At 35.8% G+C, this 5869-nt stretch overlaps 1 non-coding gene across 1 annotated transcript; it reads right to left on the bottom strand.

Annotated features, from left to right (window-relative positions):
* Positions 1–3096: 3096 nt before the first annotated feature.
* On the bottom strand, positions 3097–3200 carry LOC127901568 (small nucleolar RNA R71). Its single transcript, XR_008053810.1, has one exon. It is a non-coding gene; the product is annotated as a small nucleolar RNA R71 (small nucleolar RNA).
* Between the last annotated feature and the right edge of the window lie 2669 nt (positions 3201–5869).

The following is a 5869-nucleotide window of genomic DNA, read 5'->3' as shown; positions in this document are numbered from 1 at the left end:
CCTTTATGAAAAGTTAGAGTCCTTAGATATGTTTAAAAAAATTTAATACTAAAGTTGAGAACCAACATGGCAAAAGAATTAAAAGCGTTAGATCTAACTGTGATGGTGGATACTATGGTAGATATGACGGTTAAGGTGACAAACATCCAGGGCTATTTGTTAACCTAGAGTAATGCAGTATCGTCCCACAATACACTATATTGGGTTCGCCCACTATGAATAATGTTGCTGAAAGACGAAATATGAGGCTTAAAGACATGGTGAGGAGTATGATTTGTCATTCTACCTTACTAGAATCATTCCGAGTTAAAGCATTTAAGACTGCAACATATATCTTTAATAGGGTTCCAACTAAAGCGACTGCCAAAACCTCATACAAGCTTTGGATGGGTAAAAAGACTTATCTAAAACACTTATATGTTTGGGGATATCCAGCTGAGGCAAGATTTTTTAGACTTAATGAGAAGAAACTGGACTTAAGGACAGTAAATTGCTATTTTTAGTGGATACTCTAAGTGATCCAGGGAGTACAAGTTTAAAAATCCCACGATTAAGTTGATTTTCGGATCAGGCAATGCTCGATTCTTTGAGGATGTCGAGTTTGTGGATGGAGATACAGTTAAGGACTCTGTCTTCAAAGAATAATTTATTGATATTTCTATAGGTGTTATTGGCATTGATTAGGGTCGCATTCCTGACATGATTCAAGACACATCAAATCAAGAAAATATTGGAGAACACCTTATATAATAAGTTGTTACAGAAGAACAAACTCTACTACCTTAAGAACATATGTCATTAAAAATATCCATTAGAGAAAGGAGTACATTACCAGAAGACTACATTATATTTCTCCAAGAACATGAGGTAGACATTGACGTGATGAAATATGATTGTTGAGTGTTAGAAAATATATACTTATAAAGGAGAAAATCGTCATTTTACATTGCAAGTTTTACTAACACCCTTACTTTTATGTATTTAACCTTCTTGTGATTTAATTACGTGTGTTTTATTTTAATTAAGTATTTTATGTATTTTAGGGGCATCATGGTCATTTCACAATGAATGAGAAATCATACGGCAAAATAGACATCACTTTTGAACTCAGGACGGTCGAAAACCTTAGAAGGAGTATAAAAGGAAAAATGACATTGTTCACATGTACGGTACTATCTACGTTACTGTTCACGACACTGTTCACATAGACAGATCGATGACATGGCATTGACCGATGATGTGGCATTGACTGATGAGGTGTCACAATCCTGTTGGACTAAAATTCTTATGCACTGTTGATTGGTGACATGGCAGCATGTTAGTGGACAAAAAATTGCGTGTACGGTACATGCATATACACATGATTATTTTCAACCAAACTGCGTTACTGTTCAAGCCGGGTCAAACCGTGTCATTGTTCAAACCGCGTGGTCAAACCGTGTCACTGTTCAAACCGCGTGGTCAAACCGCGTACTGTTGACTGATGACGTGGCGCAATCCTGAGCGTCCAAACTGTTTTTAATCCGATGGCCATGATTTACTCAATGTATCTATAAAAAGGGGGCCTTCCCCTCGTAATTTGATATCTCTGAATCCATTTTTGGGCTCCATTTTCTGTAATTCCTTCTCCTTCTTGTATTTTCTATGTATTTTAATAAATTCCCATTTTACCCATAGTTCAATTATGAGTAGCTAATTTTCTTTCAAGCTTGGGTTGAAGGTGATGTCTCAACATATGTCATGAGCTTTATTTGGTAAATTTATTTTCTCTTCCCCTCTAGTTTTTGTGGATGTTTTGACTTCTCGTCGACAAATAATAATGATTTTGTCTAGATACCGCCCTGGTTTCACCGGCTTCCTAGTACAAGGTTATTATTATTTGACACGATAAGCCCTTAGCACCATATTGATTAGAGCGTGGTTCATAAGGTGTGGAAACCCCCCTCATGATTTAATTGGTATTAATAAGGAATATTTAGCCAATGATGCATGTTAATACGGATCCAGATACCCAAGTACGTCATTTCAATAGATTTCTCTTCAATTTATTCTCGCTATTTTAATTCAAATTTTAAGATAATCTAAGTCACTTTCACCACAAATCCAACCACTCTCATACAAAATTAATTCTACATATAATTAAAATCTACCTCCTCGTGGGATCGACACTCGTCACCATTAATCTATTTACAACAAATTCGTGCACTTGTGAGTTCAATAAAATTTGCACAACAAGTTTTTGGCGCCGTTGTCGGGGAGGTAAGTTATTTTAATTTGTAGAATTAATTTTTGTAAAAAAATTTCTTTTAGTTATTTTTCTTGTAATTTTTTTATTTAAAAAAAAAGAAAGAAAAAAAAGAGTGAATTTACAATTTGAGCTAAGAATTTTTTTTCTCTTCTTTAAAATTCTGTAATTTAATTTTTAAGTTATTTTTTTTGTAATTTTTGTTTATCTTACTAATTTTTTTTAATTAATTTATTTCACGTATTTTTTGTGTGTATTTTTATAGTAATGTTGTAATAGCGCGATAAGGTTAGTATCGTAATTTCTCTTTTTTCTTTATTTTTATTCGTTTTGTTCCCATTTATTTTTTGTTCTTTGCATGTATGGTCGAAGGTCATTATTACCTAATCTTGAACCTATAGACCTTGAACTAGAAAAAACACTCCGCACACACAAGCACGTTAAAAATAAATTTAAAATGGATTTGCAACAACAACAAGCACCACAGGAGAGGCCATTTAAGGACTATTTTAGTCCCTTAGCTAATTTGAGCACATCATGTATAAAGATACCCAAATATAGCTGCTAGGAGTTTTGAACTAAAACACAGTATGCTAAATTGTCTCCCAACATTCTATGGCTTAGAAAATGAGGACCCATATAATTATCTAAATGATTTTCATTCTGTTTGTCAAACTTTTAAATATGAGAATTTTTCAGACGATGATGTTAAAATTAGATTATTCCCATTTTCTTTAAAGGATAGAGCTCGTTCATGGTTAAATACTTTGTCTCCTAATAGCATTACATCATGGGAACAAATGGTAACTATATTTTTGAATAAATATTTCCTAGTGCATAAAACCAATGCTATTCGCAGGGAAATTTCAGAGTTTACTCAGAGAGAAGACGAGCAGTTTTTCGAAACATGGGAGCGATTCAATGGGCTACTCTTGAAGTGTCCACATCATGGATACGAGAAATAGTACCAATGCCAATACTTTTTGGAGGGATTATTGCCGAATGTGCAAGAATGGCTAATGACAACAAGCGGAGGAGAGCTAATGTCAAAAAATGCATCAGAGATTTGAGAATTCTTCCAGCGACAAGCAGATAATTCCCAACAACGGAGTCGATCGCTCAGGAATACTAAAAGAATTAAGGGAGTAAATGAGGTTCACATTGGCGTGTCAACTTCGGGAATCAAAGAAGTCAAGGAGATAGTTGAAGGTCTTTCTCGACAAATAGCATCATTAACGACTGCTAAATCAACAGAACCACATGACCATGATTCATACTCAGATCAAGTTAATGCCATAGGTGTAATGAGAAAATCATCAAATTACAACCCATACTTCAACACATATAACCCTAGATGGAGAGACCACCCAAATTTTTCATGGTCTCAAGGATTCCAACAGAATGGACCAGCAGCTCCAGCTCCACCAATGCAACTAATTCCTTAAATTCCTCAAGCCTCTCAGCCACCATTTAGACCATACAATCAGAACTAGAACTACTCTCAACCCAGACCATGGGAGGATACATTCCAGAATTTCAGGAATGTTACTCACTCCACGATTGAGCAACAGAACCGCACCATTAATGGAATACGAAATGAGATGAGAGCAGGCTTCAACTCACAAGCCCAATCAGTTTCAAGCCTCGAGAAGATGGTGGGACAACTTACTTCTTCAGTTCAGACCTTGGCAATGACTGTTGAGAAAGGTAAATTTTCAAGTCAACTAGTGCCTAATCCTAAAAGAGTACATGAAGCAAGTACAAGTTCACCACAGCAGCATGGAGAGGTCAAAACAGTCATGACCTTACGAAAAGGAAAAGAAGTCGACAATAAAGTGGAGATGCTGGTGACAAAAGAAAATCAAATTATACTTGTGAATGTTGAGGACTCATCACCGGAGGAGAAATAAGAAACCAACCCACGAGAATACGTTCCCAAAGCTCCATTTCCTCAGAGGTTAGCTAAAGGAAAGAAGGGAAAATCCACAGGTGAGATTTTTGAAATCTTCAAACAGGTAAGCGTTAACATCTATTTACTTGATGTTATAAAGCAAGTTCCATCTTATGCCAAGTTTCTTAAAGACATTTGTACTAAAAAGAGAAATATTCATGTTCAAAAGAAGGTATTTTTAACAGAAAACGTTAGTTCTATACTCCAACACAAAATTTCTCTAAAATGCAAAGATCCAGGCTCCCCCACTATCTCATGTAGTATATGGAACCACACAATTGAGAGTGCTTTGTTGGATTTAGGAGCTAGTGTAAATTTGTTGCCTTACTCAGTATTTATGAAACTTGGACTGGGAGAATTACACCCAACTCCAGTGGTGTTACAGTTTGCAGATCGGTCCATAAAAATACCTCGTGGTATTGTGGAGGACGTGCTTATTCAGGTAGACAAGTTTTATTTTTCTGTTGATTTCATTATAATTTACACTCAACCAATACAGGATTCAAGGAAGCACATCCCCATTATTCTAGGCCGACATTTCTTGGCAACTGCGGATGCTCACATTCAATGCAGGACTGGAAATATGTAGTTGTCCTTCGGCAACATGACTATGAAGCTGAACATCTTCAACATTGCCAAACAACCTCACAATGCAGATGATGAAATTGTTGATGTGGATTTAATAGAAACATTAGTTGATAATACTTTTGTTTCAAACCTTAGTGATGGTCCTTTACAAACATGTTTACAAAATGCATATTACAAACTTTGGTTTGAATTTTGATATTAACAGATCAGTTGATGAGGTCAACGCCCTGCTTGACTCAGCACCATCCATGGACACTAATAAATGGAAGTCAAGAGTTGAACAACTAGCACCATTAGAGAAGAAACTCATTCTATCATCAGCATCACCACTGAAACTCGAGCTCAAACCATTACCCAACACTTTGGAATATGCATTTTTGGGAGAAGAAAGTACTCTGTCGGTAATCATCTCATCATCCCTAAATGACGAACAAAAAGGTAAGTTGTTGGATGTTTTAAAAGAGCACAAATGAGCATTAGGATGGACCATAGCGGACATAAAAGGTATAAACCCAGTAGATTGCATGCATTACATTCACCATGATGAAAATGCTAAATCTACTAGGAAATTGCAACGTCGGTTAAATCCTAACATGAAAGAGGTTGTTAGAACTGAAGTTCTTAAGCTATTAGACGCATGTATCATTTACCCAATTTCTGATAGTTCATGGGTCAGTTCTGTACAAGTTGTCCCCAAAAAGTCAGGAATCATAGTAGTTACCAATGCTGATAATGAATTGATACCCACTAGAGTAACTACAGGATGACGTGCATGCATTGATTATAGAAAGTTAAATTCTTTCACATTTGAAGACCATTTTTCTTTACTATTTATCGATCAAATGCTTGATAGATTAGCAGGCCATAAATTTTATTGCTTTCTAGATGGCTACTCAGGATACAATCAAATCCCCATAGCACCAAAAGATTAAGAGAAGACCACTTTTACTTACCCTTTTGGCACTTTTGCATATAGGAGAATGCCATTTGGATTATGTAATGCACTTGCTACATTTCAACGATGCATGTTAAGCATTTTTTCTGATATGGTTGAACGATTCCTTGAAGCCTTTATGGATGACTTT

Source organism: Citrus sinensis, chromosome 3 (genome assembly GCF_022201045.2).
Source record: "Citrus sinensis cultivar Valencia sweet orange chromosome 3, DVS_A1.0, whole genome shotgun sequence".
In the NCBI taxonomy this organism is placed as follows: Eukaryota; Viridiplantae; Streptophyta; class Magnoliopsida; order Sapindales; family Rutaceae; genus Citrus; species Citrus sinensis.
Note: the sequence above shows the minus strand (reverse complement) of the source record. Positions and strands in the feature narration are given on the sequence as shown.